General features: G+C 36.2%; 1 protein-coding gene across 1 annotated transcript in view; it reads right to left on the bottom strand.

Moving 5' to 3' along the window:
• The window catches only part of ROBO1 (roundabout guidance receptor 1), a 312,664-nt gene that overhangs the window by 278,689 nt on the left and 13,774 nt on the right, over window positions 1-20,201 (bottom strand). The window lies entirely within an intron of this gene.

The following is a 20,201-nucleotide window of genomic DNA, read 5'->3' as shown; positions in this document are numbered from 1 at the left end:
ATAAGACAGAAGAAAATGTGGTTCACTGTAAGACCTATGTTAAACGGATTGCGGTAGAAAACATCACCCTTTTACATGGTAGAAAAGCACAAACAAGTAGTTCGGTGAAATCTTTTCCATGATCTCATAGCTGAGCAGTGGGAGGGTGTTTCAGCCAACAAGCTGGATGCTGCCCATAGGAAGAGGGAAGGGAAAGGCAGACCGTGGTACCTGCTATGAGAGGCACTCCCCCAGCAAGCAGTTTGACATGCTGCCAAGTGAAACATATGGGTATACAGGGAAATTAGAAAACTAAAAAGGACTTTCATTTTTATTTTACAATCCCTAGAAGATTGCTGAAATACGCTCTCAATTTTCTCAACATAACATGCCTTCCTGATAAAAGAAGATTCCATACTATATACACTGCTATGTATATCTCTCTCTCTTTTATATATATATATATATAAAAAATACAGCTAGCAATGCAGCTATTAGTGTTTCTATCTCATTTTATACTACAACACAGTGTAAATAAAGAAAAAACTCAAAGGAAATAGCTTCAAAATGAATCTAAGTTTCAAAGCACTCTCTGTAGACAATAACTTCAGTCTTCAAGCATTAAAATTATATTTAAAATCTCTCTACATAAAATTAACACAAGAAAATGTAAAAGCACACTTTATCTAGCCAAGTTGTTACCAATAAACTAAATGGTAAAAATAAATGTTAACAGACTATTTCCTTGAATATTCATAGTGAATCCTTCAGAAAACCTGTAGCTAATAGCCTAAGTGTTCAGCAGCCTGAAATGTACTTAAACATTTAAAACAAAGCTTTTGAGATGTCCTGTATGACAGGCACACTCAGGGAAGATATTTAAATAGCATCGGTTTTAGGTGAGTTATTAACTTCAAGAAAAAGTACTGAACCATAATTGTCTGAAGTCATTTACACTTTCAGAAAACAAAATATTTGAAATGGCCTTTTAAAGGATTAGTAACAAATCCCTAGAGGAATGCAGCCATCTCCGTCAATTTTCAGCCTTAAAAGCAAATTCTGACATATCCAGAACATTAATGAAGACAATGTTTATCCCTTACATAGCATGCTAAATCTGAGAATTTTACAGATAAACAAAAATGCTCTTGACTCTGCCTACTGAAGCTGATAATGGAACGAAAACGAAGTTCAAGGGCAGTAGCTTATGGCTGTTGAGGATGAGATTTAAGGAGTGAAGACCATCATTGACAGTATAAGGGAAAAGTTAGAAAAATATAATTATTTGATCAAAATAAGAGTGTGGTTTTATTTTGTAAATTTTAATTAATTAATAATTCGTTTTAATAGCTAGTTTAACAACTAGCTTTTGAATTACTAATATATGGGGTTCCGGTAAGGGGATCAGAGTGCTGATAAAGAAAGAGAGATCAAAATTAAGAGGTCAAAAATGGAAAAAGGAACAAGAGAGGAAAGGTAACAGAAGGACAGAGTGCTACATAACCATGAGGTCAAGTCAAAAGTAGCAGAGATGAATACAAACAGCAAGCAAGGGAAGAGAAATAAATCTCAAAGAGTTCTGCAGAGCTGCACAAGAAATATAAAAAAAACAGTACATGAAAGTTAGAGGAACAGAGGTGTATGATTTGAGAAGATTATAATGTATAACACAACACCACCACAGGTAAGCTGGCAAAGGTTTGCAGATTTACACATATAAATGCAAATGATAGTGAAGCCTCAAAATTATTAAGAATAGCTGTCTGAAAACAAGGGAGAGCAATCATCATTATTATTATTTCTAGCAGCAATCACTACATGACAAGGGAGGGGGCTCAAACAGCAAAGAAAAATAGGTTATGCCAGGAATTAATAAGCCTTAGAGGAGTCTATGCCCAGAAACATTATCTGTCCTTTTTGTACCTTTATCAGTACATCTAATAAAAGAGATTACTTCTCTGCACAAGGCTTGTTTCACAAGTTAAATAGCCCTGTCCAGAGAGGCAAGTAGAAAAACAACAGCAACAACCTATAAAAAGTGGACAGCTAGATTCAAAGAATTCAGCTAAGCGTGCTCCTTTAGTAAAAGGAAGCTCTTTTTCTCCAATCTGTAAGACTCTAAGGTAGGATTATATTATTAGAGTTTTCTTTCTAACAAATTAATCTGCATTTTACAAGCATGTAGAAATGCTGAGGGGAAAAAGATACTTATATTCATATAAAGAAACAAAATTAATCTCAAGTACAAGTATGGCATCTTTGACTACTCAGCTTCCATTATGCATGGAAGATAACTGTTCACTAAGTTTGCATGTTCCTCTCTATTACAAAGTGAACTAGTTTTAATTACTACCTCCTGCTTCTCTCCCATGGCTACTCCATGCAGAACTTGCTCAGTCTCTCTGGAGAGATAAAAGTAGGCTGGGACCTTTACAGCCAAAAAATAGCACTAACCTCACTAGAAACCAATGCTGTTCAAGTAGCTGCAGCCACCTCTTTTACAGCACAGGTAGGGTATCAACCATGACTTGAGAGGTAGATAAAAGGAACTAGAGGTTTTGTTCATTTTCATCCTTGCTAGCCAAATTTTCAGCAGGCTTTTTTTTTTTTTTGCAACAGGGTTTTCAAGGCCAAACTATCTTTTTGTATCACAAATAGAAGTACAGCATGTTTTCTAATGGCTAAAAGACAACCAATATATGGGCTTTTCCACTTTATGTAAACAGCTATTTGAAACAAAACCCCTTCAACCTAAATTAAGGTTCCTGAATAGGCTGAAAGCCTTCAGTGGGACTAATTAGACAGAACCACTAGGCCTTGAGGCTCACAGCTGCTCACCAGTACCCTCAGCAAAGGCTGAGAATTAAATGCTTGGTTAGTGGTTTAAATTGATTAATAGGAATCAGTTGTCCCTTCTCTACAGGTAGAGTCCTTATCTCAATCATTTTATTTTCTAATATACCATTATATGACTAATTAGTAGGCATTATAGCTCATGTATCAGTTTAAAGCAATTTTTAATGTCAATTAATCTGTCCTTATTTTTAATTCCTACTTTAAATAAACAGGAAATTCTCCCTCAGTGTTTTGATTAAAAACAAAAGCTAAGTAGCTAAAAAAAAAAAAAAATCTATTAAAAATTAATGGGTCTTCTCTTGAGAGACTGTACCAGAAACTGTCAGTCCTCTACATGTTACATAGGAACTCTACTCTTAAATTTGTTTCTATAATTTCATTTCAACTGGCTTATCCGCATTAGCAACAACACACTGGAATACCTACAGGACTTCATAAACTCAAGTGAATTTTAAGTAGTCAAGCTACATAGGACAGATTCAACACTGTTTGATTCTTCATAAGGACAGCAGTAAACAGCTCTACTTTCAAGACTGTTAGGTAGGAAACACTGGGCAAAGACTAGGAACTCTTTATTTGCATTAACTGCTTAATTCTTAGCACAGAACATACCATCATAACTGAAAAACTTTACCATCAAAAGAGAAATTGAGTTAATTCCTAAACTTTTTAAATGATAACTCATGAAAAATAAATGAAGAAGAAACTGGTGTATAAGACTTAGAAGAAGGGAAGAAAAAAGTCTCTCAAATATTTCAGCCCAAATTCCATATTTTAGCACCAGGAAAAAATGAAGTAGGCTTCAAGGAGAGCTCAAAGCTCTCAAAAATTGCGTACCACTGAACTGCATGTTCTTCTTTCAGTTTAAAGAGTGATGTGGAGAAGAACCACTCAAAGTCCCCTCTGAATATACCCCTAAGTGAAACCCCTATACATAAACACCAAGTGGTTGGCCTTTGCCATAAAAAAAAAAAAAAAAAGACTCTGTATAAAAGATATTTTTTTTAACATTCTAAGCAGAAAATGACATAGATAGGGCCTACTTGGTGTGAAACTGCCTAACCGAGCCAAAATCAACTCCCTAGTTTCTTCATGCCTCACCACTTTAGTAAAGGTAAATTAGTTAGCTCCTTCTACCTGGAATGAGGAGTCCACAGACTTCAGGTGTCTTCAGGGTGGTTATGCCCATTCTTTCAAAACTGCATAAGAACACTTTTTCTGAGAAGAATCTGAGGAAGGCGATGAGGGGGCCCATTTGTATCAGCAATTGGAGAAGTCCAGCAAATACATAAGTCTCAGCTCCAAGGGCTATTGATCAGTTCTTCCTAAGTGATTTAAACCACCATTTTTAAACTAAACTAATTGTGACTTGTTTATGAAACTCAATCTCGTAGGTCTGAGACAGACAGCTACAGAACATGTTAGTGGACTGAATGTCTTAAAGAACATAGGAAGAGTTGTAGATATGAAGACTGGCACAGAAGGTTGGGCAGGGGAGGGGAGGAATTGCCTGGCAGCATCTAGGCTTGTGACTGGGAAATAAATGACAGAGGTTTCAGAAGAGCACCTTCAGACACAGTTCCACTGCAGGTATCCAAGTCCTTTTTGGATCCTACACTTTAACCTGGGGTGCTTATTTCAACTCCAGAAGAGAGGCAGATATTTATCCACCTGTTCACAGAAACTGTTATCAGGCCAATCTACTAACATTTCTGTAGCACTATTTAAATGGTACTATAAATAATGGAGAAATACACTCAAAACCTGAAAACAGTACTGAATCTAACCAAAATGATCAAAGCTTTTTTCTTCCCTTATCTCAAATGGTGGTTCTGGGCTGGTTTTAGTGCTATTTAGGCAATTTTATGACACTAAAAGGTTTGAGAACCACTTTCCAGAATATCCAGAAGTTCTAATGTCCAGCAGAAACACTTGAGCTGACAACAGATTTACAAAGTTTAACTGCTGAACACTAAATATGGTTTGTTCATGGGGTTTTTGTTTTCTTTTAATATTAGTATTTAATTATCAGTTTAAAAAAAAAAATCAAACAACATAGTTGTAATCTGTGGAATCAAAAAACAGTTCTTACAAGTCAGCAACATTACAATTTCACCAAGGTTTTTCTTTTTATTAAAAGCTGATTAATTAGCAACTGTAATAGTAGTCTACTCAAGACAGATTTCTATTTAAAAAGACAAAAGAGTCTGAGCTAAAGCTGAAAAACTCTTAATTTTAAGTCAGGAAAAATAGTCAAATAACCTTAAGAATGAAAATAAAACTCTGCCTTTCTCTTGTTTAAAGAGGACCATTTTCCATCTAGTTGCTGTGTTATTTCTTAATTGATCACACAGCATTATCAGTGCAACAAAAAAGTTCAATGTTTATACTTGTAATTCTCCAGAAAGTCATCCGTCAACTGGTTAATAAAGGCTTGGGGAACTGAACTAAAGCCCAGCTACTGGAGCTTTGACCTTGTATTATTTACACGAACAGAGAGCAACTTTCGTACAAATGCTTACCTACTAAAAACCTGTAAATGGAACATACTCTTACTTGGAGATAAATTGATAGCATAGGATAAAAAGTTAAATCAAACAAGAGTTCCTAAGTTACTTTGAAAAAACATATCAGAGAGATGACTGGGTTTCAATCAGGTACAAAAAAGAAATTTAAAACCAACATCAAAGCAAGCCTTTTTTCACATGCGAGACCAGAGCACTCTGAAACTAGAAAAAAAGCCACACAGCATTTATTTCTTTTCTTCTAATGACATAAACTGAATACATCAAATAATATACATTCAATCTGTCATTCTACACACTTTATACGCACTGCAGAGAGTGTTTCATGTAGTACACAGCCTTCTCTAAAGATCTCAAAATGCACTTAATATACGTTCTTATCAATTAAAGTAATTCTCACCATTGTCTGGGCCTTTGTAATCACATTAAAAGTACTACTTTCTAAATAAATAAAAATAAAGGTGCTCACAGACCTATTTTGAAATCATCAGTTTATTAATTTAGGCAAGAAAAAAGGTTCTATGAAGTATTAAGTCCCAGTGCATTTCAAAGGGATTCAAGTGCCTAGAACCTTGAAGCTGATTAGAAAACCTGAAAACTTAATAAATTGCTGAGAGAAGAGTGTGGAGGGTTTTTTATTGTGTTTGGGTTTATTTTATTTTTAAAATCCCTTGATAATTGAACTCTACTCATATTAGACCATGCCAAATCAAATGAGTTACCTCAGCAAACATCTGCCAACATTCATACAGTTTTCACTGGTCAAGCTCTAAGAAGGTAACATTGTGTGATGATGACTAGAAGCAATAAAGCAAATAACTAAACAGGAAGCTGTACATTAGGACTGCTGCATACATATTTAAACACCATATCTCAAGTATATCATCCCATCCTCCTTATGGCCCAGTAGTGCCCATCGTTAAACAAGACTGGCTAGAGGAAAATGAGGTATGAAATACAGTTTTGCATTCCCCATTTACTAAATACAAAAGATCTCTCCTTTCTTGAACTTTGCTAAAATATCAGCTTACAATTCTTTGAAATTCTACCTGTAACAAAAAACAAAAAGAACAAATACAGAATTGCAGTTCTTCAGCCTGACTTAACCACACTCAACTAGCTTATTTTCTTCCATAAGAAATCCCAGGAGTTTGGTGGACCATCACAATCTGAAGTCTCTCCTGCGTAACCCCATAAATCCAACTCCAAAAATACCCACAAACTTAACAGCTGTTCCAAAACAACAAATCCAAAATATTTCTTCCACCCCAGTTTAAGTAAATATCCTCAATGACTAATTGCAAAAGGAACAGTCATATAAACACACAGAATCAAGCCATAGTACAGATCATCCCTGACCTTGAAAAAAGCCTTTTTGGGTATACTTCAGAAGGAAAGAATTCCCCATTTTCCTGTTAATGCTGTCATAAAGCCCAGAATGAATTACTAAAAATCGTTACTTTTATGTTAAAAGCTCTCATGATGACAAGAATGAATTAGCAGGGGATGGAAGTAAAAAGACAAATGATGCTAAAGAGGCCATCTCCACAAAACACTGCTGTGAATGCTAGTGCCTAAAGCCTTGCATGCTTATTAGTATTGCTCATTGTAGTCCCCCCTCTCCGCAACAATTTACCTGCTCTCCTTCGCTAATGCATTTTTTTTCTTTTTATTTTCCATTAAGAAGACTTCCTTCTTTATGAATACCTATCACTCACTCTCCAGCATGCTGGCTCTCCACTGAGACAGAACTCTATTAATAACTACTGGCGAAAAAAATCTGCAGGGGTAGACAAAATTGTAATGGTAAGTAGTGCATTGCTAACAGCGCATTGTTTCCAGTGTAGATAAGACAGTATGCTACTGCAGATAATAACCCACAAGAACTGAATTTTCAATCCTGGAAAAATTAATCTACTCCTAGGGATTATTTCACCACAGGGAGTGGAGACCAGAGCTGGGGGGGGGGGGAACACTCGTAAACAAAAAAATCAAAACAAGCAAACAAAAAACACACAACAACAAAACTTCCTTAAAAATTCCACAGAGAACATACATATCCACTAGAAATTAGTCTGAATGAAATACTAATCCATAAAACTTAAAAATTCTATTACTCATTAAAAGTAAACATCATTAAAATAAAACATAATTAAAACAGCAAAGTTGGCTAGCCCATTTGCTTCAAGTAAATATGTTTTTAAGGTAAGCTTTCAATCAAAATATGGTAGGATAGCATTATATTTTTAGAAAACAAGGTACTATTCTCAAGATTAAAGACTTCACACAGCTAAAAAAGAACAGATAGATATTTACAACATGGAATCCTTTACAAAAAAAAACCTTTAAAACATTGTTTATATACATCCTCCTTTTCTATTTTTGAGGTCAACAAATTGCTGCATACAGATGACAGATTTTTTCTGTCTTGCTTATGAAGATATGTTGAAGACAACATTTCATGAGGGAGACACAAATGAAGATAAGTTTGAAAGAAAATGTGGCTGAACATGACAAATTACTACATATACTTCATAAAAATCTATATAATACTGAGAAGTCTGTTTAAAGTTACATTTTAAACATAAAGTTCAAAGTTATATTGCATCCAAAGTAATACAGTTTGATGTTGAAGATGTTACTTATTTTTACACTTCTAATTTATTAAATTGTCTAACATTGGTGAAGGCTTTGGAGAGGAAGCCGTATGAGGAGCAGCTAAAGTCACTTGGTTTGTTCAGCCTGGAGAAGAGGAGACTGAGAGGAGACTGAGGGGAGACCTTATGGTTGCTACAGCTTCCTCACAAGGAGAGGGGGAGGGGCAGGCGCCAATCTCTTCTCTCTGGTGACCAATGACAGAACCCGAGGGAATGGCAGGAAGATGTGCCAGGGGAGGTTTAGGTTGGACATTGGGAAAAGGTTCTTCCCCCAGAGGGTGGTGGAGCACTGGAACAGGCTCCCCACGGAGGTGTCACGGCCCCAAGCCTGACAGTGTTCAAGAAGAGACTGGACAGCACCCTCAGACACATGGTGTGAACTGTGGGGTTGTCCTGTGCAGGGACAGGAGTTGGACTCGATCCTTGTGGGTCCCTTCCTACTCAGGACATTCTATGATTCCTTTCTTAGTATGCATTCGAGGTGGGAGGCTTTTCAGTATCTTGGATGCAGCCACCGTTGGATCACTTTTGCTTGTGATCAAGTCTCAGCAAAAGTGATGACTTAATATTGCAAAGCCATTTTTAAGAAGTAGAAATATTCTTGAAACTCCTCCTAAACAACTGCACATGAGACAGACAATAAAAACAATACATTTCTATAAAACTAAAGAAGATTTTTTTTCCCCACAACTCATCAGCTCCTTTATGATACAGATTTGTATCTTATCTGAGGAATAGGCTTTTATTCATTACACCAAATCTTTGTGTTTTCAAAGAATCAAATTTTTCTCTTCCTCCCCAAAATACACCCAGCATAACTGTTGTAAGACCTGTCCAGGTCTGCAGAACCAAATGCAGTGCCTGAGAGGTGTGACGCATGCATTTTTCATAAAAGATGTCCAAAATGTCTGCTTACACAAACAAGTGGAAAAAAGATTAAATTATGAAGACACTTTTTGTGACTTCATATTGTTCCCATCATCATGACGAACAGCTGATTTTAGTGCATGAATAAGTAAATTCAGCAGAGTACAGTTACTTTCCCTTGTCCTTTAAATCTAGTAAGAAGAAGAAATCCCATGAACTCCTACAGAAATAGGAAGTCAACTGATTCTCCAGACAGCAGAATAAGAATATTGGGATATTACAGCATCATCATGAGGAAGACCAGTGTAGGAAATCTAGGAAGGATTTATAGTTTGGTCCTTTGTTTGTGATCCCTGAAGAAACTCAATGGACACAAACAGCAGGTATTCTGAAACAATTTACTGCAAATGACATTCATATAGTTAGAACATATTTGTTGAATAGTGATGAGCACAGTACTACCAAATTCTTGTTATATTTGGGTTTTCTTGTTAATGTAAGTATAGTCTTGCAGAACTGGTAAGCAGAAGAACTTATATTTCTAAATACCATTAAACTACATAGGTCAGGTGGCTCAGTTCAATCAAGAAAGTACCTACAACGTTAGCATTTCCTTTATAACTTAAAGACTTAAATTGTTTAATATTAAGCCAAGTTAAACATCACAACAGTAGGAAACACACATCAGCCGAACAGAAGAAACTGGTTCATTACGAGCAATTAAACCTCAAGCCACTACCCGAAAGAAGTTAGCTCCCCTTCCCAGACCATCTAGCACTCACAGTGGCATCATGAGCTCACTAACGCTGCTCACAGCTGGCCCAACTTGAATCTTTACCTAGCCTTTTTTTTTTTTTTTCTTCTTTTTTCCTTAATAAAACACCTCAGATCATGATAAAGGTATTCTCCTATCTTGACTAGGTCCTCAGTTACAAACTACACATTTTGCTTTGATTTGCTAGAACTTTCAGGAAGCACAAGCAATCACTATTGCTTTGGAGACTGACCTTACTATTTTCACTTCACAGATACTGGTGAATGGCTCAGCAAACAACCAGCTCCACCATGCTTCAGAACGACTTCTTTACAGATGTCTACATTTTAATAAAAATGTATATAATAACCCATCTAAATCATCACCATTAGCACCACAGTTTGCCCGGAGCATCGCGTTGCTTCTGTCAACCACAAATGGAGAGACTGAGCAGCATTAGTTACCACTGTAACACTGCATATCAGCCTACGGACACTTTTCCCAAACACCTTCATACTACTCAACTAGAATAATTTTTAAAGAAATTGATATTCTAAGTAACTCCTCCTTGCACAAAGAGGTACTTTTATCACCAAACAGAAGTATTTCAGAAGATACACTATTAGATCTGGTTAATGCTCCACCAGTCTAATTCTAAAAACATTATCTATATACATAAAATAGTTTTCAAAAGAACAAAACAATTTAAGCGAATTATCTGCAAAATGAGCTACTCATGTTTTATTTCTGTCCAGATTGCCCTACAGCTTCTATACTGTGATAAAATGTGCCAACATATATAATACTGGAGATTCAACACAGAAATTTACTGGATGTGCAAAAGGAAGTCTGCAAGGGGAAGCTGTGGGAAATTCCAGTATGAATCACCACTGAGGATCCTTGGGAGGGGAAAGGGAGCAGAAGAGAAAGAAAAGAGGAACACAGAAAAAATTCCTCCTATAAAGAATTCTTTTCTATTGAAAACTAAACCAGACTTCGAAAGAGCGGCTGTGGATTCCTTAGACAGATGGTGTCAATAGATCTGTCTATTAGTCACTTTGGCAGCAGCAGTAAAGGGATGGGGGTTGTAAAATGCCTCTTCAAAAGTTGATATAAACACAACAGAAGTACATTAAGAAGATGGTTCAAATTTCTAATATATGACACTTTTTCTCCATGTATCATGTAAAACTAGCTATTGTTAATGTCTGTGAGTCTGTGGTTTCTGCTGCAGTTTTACAGACTGCAGTAGACAGGGACTTAAACCAAAAGCAAAGCCCCACATGGGACAGCTGGCCTTATCAGGTGAAAAGCTCAAACCTAATGGCTTTCCTGTCAAAGTCCTTCTACATCTTTGCTTTTGCATACTTGTAGGAACTGACAACACACAAAGATGTTTTCTCACTGATATACCCTTTAAAATTGGAAGTCATGGTTGTTCATCTTCCTCCTTCCCCTACTGCAGGATCTCCACTTCCGACTAGCATGATCTAACATTTATAAATAATAAAATCTTAATTCTTAGATGCTTTCATTTTAAATATATAAATATATCTGGTTTAATTCTCTGAACTTACATTCCAGAAATGCCTGACACCAAGAGATACAAATGAGGCATTCTTAAATGAAAACACATGAACTTCAGAATCCTTCACAAACTTGGTTAGATTCTACTGAGAGGAAGTCATTCACCAAAAAAACAAAAACAAAAAAACCCAACCAAACAAAAAGCACCACGCCAAATATCACACAGATTTTGGAATTAAAATATTACCCTTTTAATACAACATATTTTCATAGTACCCGATAGGTTAAAGATATCTAGAATTTGATACAATAGCTAAAGGCATTAGGAACAAAGTCAACTTTATATTTATGCAGAATTATATCAGCTATTAAACGGTGTGCATCTGGCCAAGTTCAACAAGTATATATAAAATAACACCACTGTATTAGAATCTAAATGTATTTAAAGCCCACATATTCCTAGGATTACTCTCTTCCTCATTGGTTCACTGATAAAGCTGGCAACGAGCTCAAAGATTCACTTTTAATTCTCAGAAATATTTAGAACATGCAGAAAGTCAGAGTCTATCCCACTGCCCTACTTTATTTCTCCAATAAGAAATGTAACTCAAAGAAGCAAGACTTGAATTCTGATTTTTCAAGGTGAAGGCATATGCTTAACACGGAACATGTGTCCTCAGAGAGGACAGATACATAGTTCCAATAATCTTGGTTGTCACCCATGCAAAAAAAGAGCCAAAAGACAAGGCTAATCTTATCACAGGTAATGCATATGGTGGGAAAACTCCTTGGAAAATGGTCAAGATCTAAGAGCAGAAGAACTGTAATTTAATTACCCACTACAAAGCATTCTACCTGCCTAGCACAAAATCTGAGTCATACAGTTGCTGCTTTAATTATAAAAGACTCACTGGTTATAATTGTGCCTCCACTGGCATGGCAAATATATCTTCAAGAACATTTTCCCCTCTGTTACTGTGTTAAACGGAAAAACATTTCTGAAAGAACAACAGGATGAACTTGAAGACGGGCAACGGCTCCTGGATGTGAGTACGTGGTCATGTTCAGGTTAAGGAAGTCAGCAATACCTTAGCCTGCTTATAAGATCCAAGTCTGAACAAACAATACGTATATATGGAGAAAATAAAATATGTAAAACACCAACGACACAAAGCTCCAAAAAAGAAAAGAAAAAAAGGCCATCTTCCTTCTTTCCTCGAAGATGGATCCTGCTCTGTAACCAGCGTGTTCTGTAAAACTTAAATTTACTCAGAGTTTTATGCTGTGGATCAGCATTTCCTCTATGGAAAGAGAAGGACCAGGAGCAACATGGTCTTCTGTTCACACAGAAGGCTCAAGCCAGTCAGAGAGATAAGAGAGTGTGGATGCAGGGGGAAGAGTGGCATTTCCTAAGGAAACTGTGGCATCATCATAGTGATGTTCCATCTAGAGTCTCAATCAACAGATGTAGAAGGAATCAAACAAACTCTTAGAAATGTGGATGGAAGGCACAGTGATTTGCTCATCATTATGTATTTTTGAAGAGGTATTTTCTATTCTACTAGAACAGAAAACACAATTTATAAACAGTGTTTTCCTCTCTGAAGCTTCCCAAATTATTACAAACTGTTTTAAATACACATATGAGAGATTACACCTTTTTCTTTAATTGTATATAAACTTCCTTATTTTAATAGCACTCTAAGACACTTCATTTTTTTTAAGGATTAATATTTTCTCAGAAAAAATACTTCCCCCTTCTCTAGCACGCCTAAACTTGTATTTGTAATGATGGATAGGCAGTAGCAGAGGATTAAAGGTCTACCTAAAAAGAGTTGCTGAAAATTGTCAAAACTATTGGCTATTCATGAGAAGGATAAATGTGCAAGGGAAAAAAAAAAAGATTATGGACCAATATTTGTATGCTATGCAAGGATTAATCTTTTTCAAACTAATCACCTAGTTATCCTGAATATAAAATATGGCAGTTTGTTATCTGGAAGAACAAGTTCATCCTTTCACCTCTCTCAGAGAAGGAATTTGAAGCAAAACAAATATTTTGGAAAAAAAGAAACAGACACTTTTACCTTATTTATGACAACTAATTGCCTTTGAGTTTGCAATTTAATGATCCAATAATAATTCAGCGCTACATAGCTAGAACAGAATTATACCAAAGTAGTAAACAACATAATTATAGATTATACATTATCTTTAAGAAACATTCCTTATTATCTAGTAGACTTTGCTACTTAAATGTATTAAGAGCAATATTTGTTTATGTTCAGGATACATCAAAATAATTCTGTAGGATTTATTTCCTTTGTACAAAAGACCTTTGGAGAAAAGTCAATATAAGTGAAAAAGGCTGTTCAAGATACAGTTATAAGCATCTGTATTCAACTACTGGGAAAATAAATAAATTAATAAATAAAAATCAACAACAAATAAGCAATGCAATACAGAGAAGCTAACACTTCTGAAGTATTTGAACTGACAAACATCCAATAACTGGCTATTTACGTATCTGTTCAAAAATATTATAAAACTATCTACCCTAAATTTTCTTGGAAGTGAAAACTCGTATTATGCCACCTTAGTCATGTTGCCTACTCCCAAATCCAGTTGTCTCTCAATTCTGACACTTACTGAAATATGAGTGTACCAAAACCATCTGCCATTTGGAGCTTCTGACTTGATTGTTCTAACAAGTACTTAATGATTTTTGCATTGTTTTATTTTTCAAATTTACAGACTTAACTTGAAGTCTATTCCCATGACAAACTGTTTTCATGTCCTAGAAAGCAAGGACGAAGAGAAAGAGCTTATCTTTAGAAACTATTATAGTCTCTGCTTACAGGTTTACTCCTTAGGACTGTTCAAAGTGAAAAAACATGAAAAACTACAATCAAAATAATCAAAAGATTTTATCACTGTGGTGAGGATATCTCAATATAGTGACAGGAAAAATATTACTAAATGTAATCTAGAGAATTCTTCTCTTCCTGCTGCTCCTAAAATTGAAAAAATGGCTTTTTTAAATTATGTTGAAAAAATATGTGATGTTGTAGACTTCAATCACAAATACTATACCAAGAGTTATATGATTAATACTAGCACATTTCAAGTACATATGACTCTTCCTGTAGAATTCCAAAATAACAAGGTGGTAAACACGGTTACCTTAAAAACAAGCAATAATTCCTGTATTAATTTCTGTGTACTGTAAACTTAACATCATGCTAGCACTCCTGTCACAGACAAACAAATCCAACTCATATTCCAAACTACAGCTTGAAGTAACCGGCCCTTATCACGGGAATGATGCTTGTAACATTAACAACTGAATGTCAGTAAAGTTCCATGTAACACACATCAGCAGGGAAGATTACATGAAGTGAATATCCAATACAATAACCTATTATAGGATATAAATGCAGTGAAGATAAAGGATTCTATCTATTTTTTGTTTATATTTTGTTTTACACTAATGAATGACATACTCAAATGTAGCTACATACACACAAAAACAAACAGAACTAATGCTTCATTGTTGAAGGACATATAAAATATTTACCCCTAACACAACATTCCTTCAACTCTGAGAATAAAACCACTTCCTTATGATGGCAATATAATATTGGATACACTCTGCAAACTTCCCTTCATGTTGAATGCAGTGGTGTTCTAAGATTACATCCAAAAAGGTAAAATATTATTTCAAAAGCCAATATGTAGCTATTTTAATAAATCTTGTTTTCAGACTCTATCTATTTTCTTCATGCTACAAGTGCTACCTTAAAAAACAAACAGTTTGAGTAGTGTCTACTTTTTATTGAATGCACATAATTAAAGCTTGCCAATGTAGCAACAGCCTAACACAGAAGGGCATTAATTAGCTCAACTGCTGAATACTTCCCAGACTGCAATTGCTTCTGATGGTTGGATGTTGTGATCCTCTTCTGTGGCTTTCATGGCGTTTTAATTAGTGATTTCTTAATCCCATTAAACAACAACAACAAATCCAAACCACAACACAACACAACCACAAAAAACAACACAAAACCAACCTGAACCTAAAGTTAGACTTTGCCTTGCACAGACAGGTGGCCGTCTGCACTAGGTCACACCAAAAGAGTCCACAAAAGCATCTTTAGTCAACATGAAACAAAAGTAAAGAAAAATCCTGCCTTCGTAATCTTTCTAGATCCCAGCTAACTAAAGCACACAGAGTCCTTACATTACAGATCTGCTAATATCCTGCCCATTAACACATGAGGAAGAAGTGGTGAATACGTGAACTGAGTGGCTGTTGAAATGCAGTTTCCAAAATAAATCATTGAAAGACTGATCCCCTAGTCAGGTTCCAATTCAGAAGAAACTCCAATTGACTTTTCATTTTTTTCCCAGAATTTTTGTTTCCTTATTTAATATTTAAGTCTAGATGCTTGCAAGCCAGATATATTAATCTCTGGAACTAAGCCATGTCCATGAAAACTGAGAAGCTTTACATACAATCTTTTAGTTTAATTCACCCTCAAAGCTAAATAGGCCTCTACTATTTTGACTTGGTCTGTAATGTCATAGAAAACAAAGTTTAAAAGGAAGAGACCTGTCTGACACCTGCCCTGAAACTAGGTATTAGCCCTCAAGACTGCCAAGTCATTTCACAAATATTAGCAAAATTGCAGTATTACCAGTAACAATATTTAACCTAACTTCTCCAATAGAAACGGCTTTTGATCCTGCTTCATCCCCATTACAAAAAAAAAAAGTATGTAACTTAAGAGTAAAATAATAATTTCCTACACTACAAGATACATAAAGGCATAATTTTCTTTAACAGTTGCCAGGGAACTACGCATGTTCCAAAACATACCAGATACATTATATAATATCTGACTTTAAAAAAATACATATGTATTTCAGAGACATACCTTGACATGTTCAAAGAAAAGTTAACTCAAGCTGTAATTAAAATCTATCCCTATAAGCAGGGCAGGACAAGCAAGATGTCTGGATAGACTGTTTAAAAAAAGAAACACTAAGTGAAGCATTAAATGACAAAGCAACCACACAACCAAGTCAAACGAAGAAATTTTCTGTTGTAATCTCCCACAACACTATCCATGCTCAGGAATCCCACACGAGGCAGGAAGGAACTGCTGAGGAGGTCCTGCATACAAGGCTTGTTTCTGAATCATCAGCAGGGATCCCATGCACTGAAGACCTACAGGTCTCAAACCCTCCATCTCCATCACTATCATGGTTGCTGTGTTAAACATTGCTTCTCAAACTGCTGACATGCAAGTGCCTTCAAATCCCCACTGCCCCAGACCTAGAACATAATTTCCTCATCAGCAGGCATGCAGCTCAGGGCAGACCTTCAGACAGCTGCTCCTGCTGTCCAGCTGACAGACAGAATGCAAGAGAATTCCCATGCCCTGAAAGTGATGCCAAATAAAATAGGTACCTGTGCTGGAGCATGCAAGCTCATCACAGACAAATGCGATAGAGACCTGACTTATCTCTGCAACCCTTCAGAATTTAAAAAAAGAAACAATGCTTAGGTTACCCTAAAAAAACACATATGATCCTCAGTTTTCTTACATATGCAAAGCACATTACAGATCTGGTAAAAGAAATATTGAGGAATCTTTCTTGTATTTAGCTATGTCTTTCTTTATACTCCCTGAAGTCATACAGCTAGCAGATGAAACATCAGAATATTCAAAGATCTCTTACAAGTCCCAGCTACAAATGGCAACTAGTCTTCCACAGTCAACCAGGATGTAACCATGCTTATCGCCTAGATGGGGGAAAGGAGCAAAGCTGCATATACTCTTGGTCTAATACAAGAGGTAGCATTCTGCATACAGTAATTCTTTTGCATATTGCATATCTTCTTTGATTATGTGTTTATGAATATTTAAAAAGTAAAATATTGCCTTATTCCTGGAGCCATTTGATCACAAAAATAGGAAATACACACTAAAGAGCAAACATTTCACATGGTTGGAACTAGTGTAAATGCAGAGCAACTGGCATGAAAAGCACCTCATGTATGAAATGTCAATACATGAACAAAATAAATTTCTCCAGTCCTGCAAACACTTAGAATGACATTAGATGTAGTTAACTAAATTATCCCATCAGCTGGAAGGGTCTCTGGGTAGTACTGAATTGTTAAGGACAGCAACATCATCAAAAGAGTCAGCTGGCATTTTCTTTCCACATTCACTGCACACTCCTCCAATAGGTATGTATGCAGTATGATACAGAAATAATTTTTTATTAGTGCACAGTCCTGTACTAAAAGCATTGACTCCTCCCTGAGACTTACAAACAGCATTAGTTGATAACATTAGATAAGGAAACTCTTAATAGCTTAGTTACTCTGACGTGGTTTTTGAAGTCACCAGCTTTGTCATCTAGCTTGCAAAAAAAGGTCAAAAATTTTCATTTGACCTGTAAGGCTATTATTTTTTGAACAACAGAAAGTTTTAAGTGTTACCAGTCTTGCAAATACACGTATTTGTGTCTGTAGGGGCCAGGCTGATCCAAGTCTGCCTTTGATGTAGTTTTGAATGGACAGAGCATGCATCCTCCTGAGCCTCACCAAAGGGATAACTAGTCTACAGCTTGTTCCTTCTGCTATGTAAGAGTAAACACCAACTCTAACACAGCAAAGTAAGCTCTTTTGGGGGCAAAACGCAGTGTTTATTTCATTTTTGCTAGACATATCAAAAACCCTCGGAGACATGATGCCTCTGTTCTGTGAATGGGGCAAAGCACACACTAGCAGTCTCCACTAAGAGCAATCTTCAGTCTCTTCCTCCTAGAAGCTGCTAATTATGTCAGTCACGCTGAATGACGGCTGACAGGGCTTTTTTATTCACCTGTTCTTCAACTGAGCTCAGATCACCCACTCATTTTATTGGTAAAGAGAGGATCTGGAATGAGAAGCTGAAGTACCTATTATCCCTTTATTTCAAAAACAGCAAGAGTTTACAAACTTTTTGTTTGTGAATAAAATTCTACTTGCAATAAACACAATAAGTACGTAGCAACATTAACTTCCTTCTCAAAAAAAGGAGGAAGAAGAAAACAAATACAAAACACTTAACTGATTTGAACTTTTTTTGTGGGATAAGCACTTGCCTTTGAATTTGCCAGTTGCTCATCTACTTGGGCAGATTCTCAAGCAAAGTAAATTAACACCGGTTCATTGACTTCACTAGAACTACACTCATTTACAACAGTTAGAGCTGACCTACATTAAAGCAGCATTTCACACCAAGGAAGAGATGCCTAAAGACAGTTGGAGCCAGGAATTGCAGTGTATTTCTTCCGCCTATTTAATTGTTATTCTGAAGCCTGGTCTTCCCCTATTCCCAGGGCCAGCAGCCCACCTTACACTGCTGAAGTGGTAACAAGCTGACACGTTATACAACCAATAATTTCTCACTGGTCAGCCCTGGCCAGCACACAGCTGGTGGACAACTAGACAAAGCATGTCAAAGCCTGAGCAGTTGCCCTTGGAACTTCAAGAGGGGAGTGATGCCCGTGCTTGCTGCATGAAGTTACAGATCTCCGTTTTCAGTGGAATTCGTATGAGTTTTGTGAGCCACCCTCCTTTCAACAGTCAGAAACGTGTTCTGCATCAAGCTGGTGGTTCCTTCTGATTGGTGATGTATCATAATGAAAGGAGGCTGACACAAAAACTCAGAGATGAGGCAGGGAGAAAGAAAGAAAATTAGTATAATTCAGAAGGGAGAACTGTTAGGATACCTCCACACCCTCCAATTTATTTTCTACCGTAAGTAAATGTAGGTTTGAATACACAATCCAAACCACTAATGAAGGGAAAAAAAAAACAAAACAAAACAACAAACAACCAAAGCCCACAACTGCTGGAAGTAAACAAAGACTGAATATACCTGGGTAGACATAATGCACAATTCAAGAGTGAAAGAAGGATAAGCACATCAGCTTCACAGCAAAAGAAAATAATATACAAAAGATGTAACTTGAAATAACTGTTTTAAGAAGAAGTCTCGTTTTGAACTGGAGGCAAAAACTAACAATGACTTACCTGCAGATTTTAAGGAACAGGCTCTGGGAGAGCTACAGAGATGTTTGAGTATAAAGTCTGACACCACAGTACCACTCACTAGCAAGAGGCACCTCCAAGCAAGCATAAAGAGAAGGCTGTACTTCTCGCTTTTCTCTTTTCACTTTTACCCATTAACTGGTTAAATGAGGAAACAGAGGCTGCAACCAAATTTTGATATCAAATGGGTGCACCTCTGTTTTGTTTTGTAAATTAGCTTAACCTTGTTTAATCAATTCTTATACTTACCAGGGCATGACATTGTTTACATAAGACTGAGTGCAAAACCCTGACCTCTGTATTTCCATCATGACCTCAGAGAATAGAGCCCACTCACTCTACCCCAGTTCTTACAACTTTAATTATGTTCGACAAGGCTGCTGTGCTTTAAAGGTATCATTTACCAAGACCAAAAGCTGTTTATTTTTATTCCTGTTAATCACTTCCATTTTGTTTTATTCTATTTATATATCCTGGATTTTGCAATGAGAATTGCTATCATACTGGATCACTTCAGATGCAGCTGAACAGCTTCTTACACTAGTACGCAGCCCTATAAAAATTCACACCATTTAGCTTTTTATCTAATGTAAATTGAATTGATCACAAATTCAAAAAAGCTTCCAAATTGCTTGGATCTTTAAGAAATCTTTACAGGGGGAGGTGGAGGGGCTTGTACACAGACAGGGAACAGGGACATCTCATTATTTACAATTTTAACATTATGAGTTAAGGTTTATCTTTAAAAGGAATTCCAGCCTTTCTGTATAACTTCACTGCCATGCAAAAAACGGTCATTGTCTTCCCAAAATCAGCTGAACTTAAACTTTCGACAATATTTTAAGTCAAATAATGCAGCGAAAAGCCAAGTTACAAATGCAACCTTAAAATTATCTAGAAGAAAAGCTTAAACACAGTAGGGG

This window comes from Streptopelia decaocto, assembly GCF_964273445.1.
Source record: "Streptopelia decaocto genome assembly, chromosome: 1".
NCBI classification, from domain to species: domain Eukaryota; kingdom Metazoa; phylum Chordata; class Aves; order Columbiformes; family Columbidae; genus Streptopelia; species Streptopelia decaocto.
This window is presented reverse-complemented; position numbering and strand designations above follow the sequence as displayed.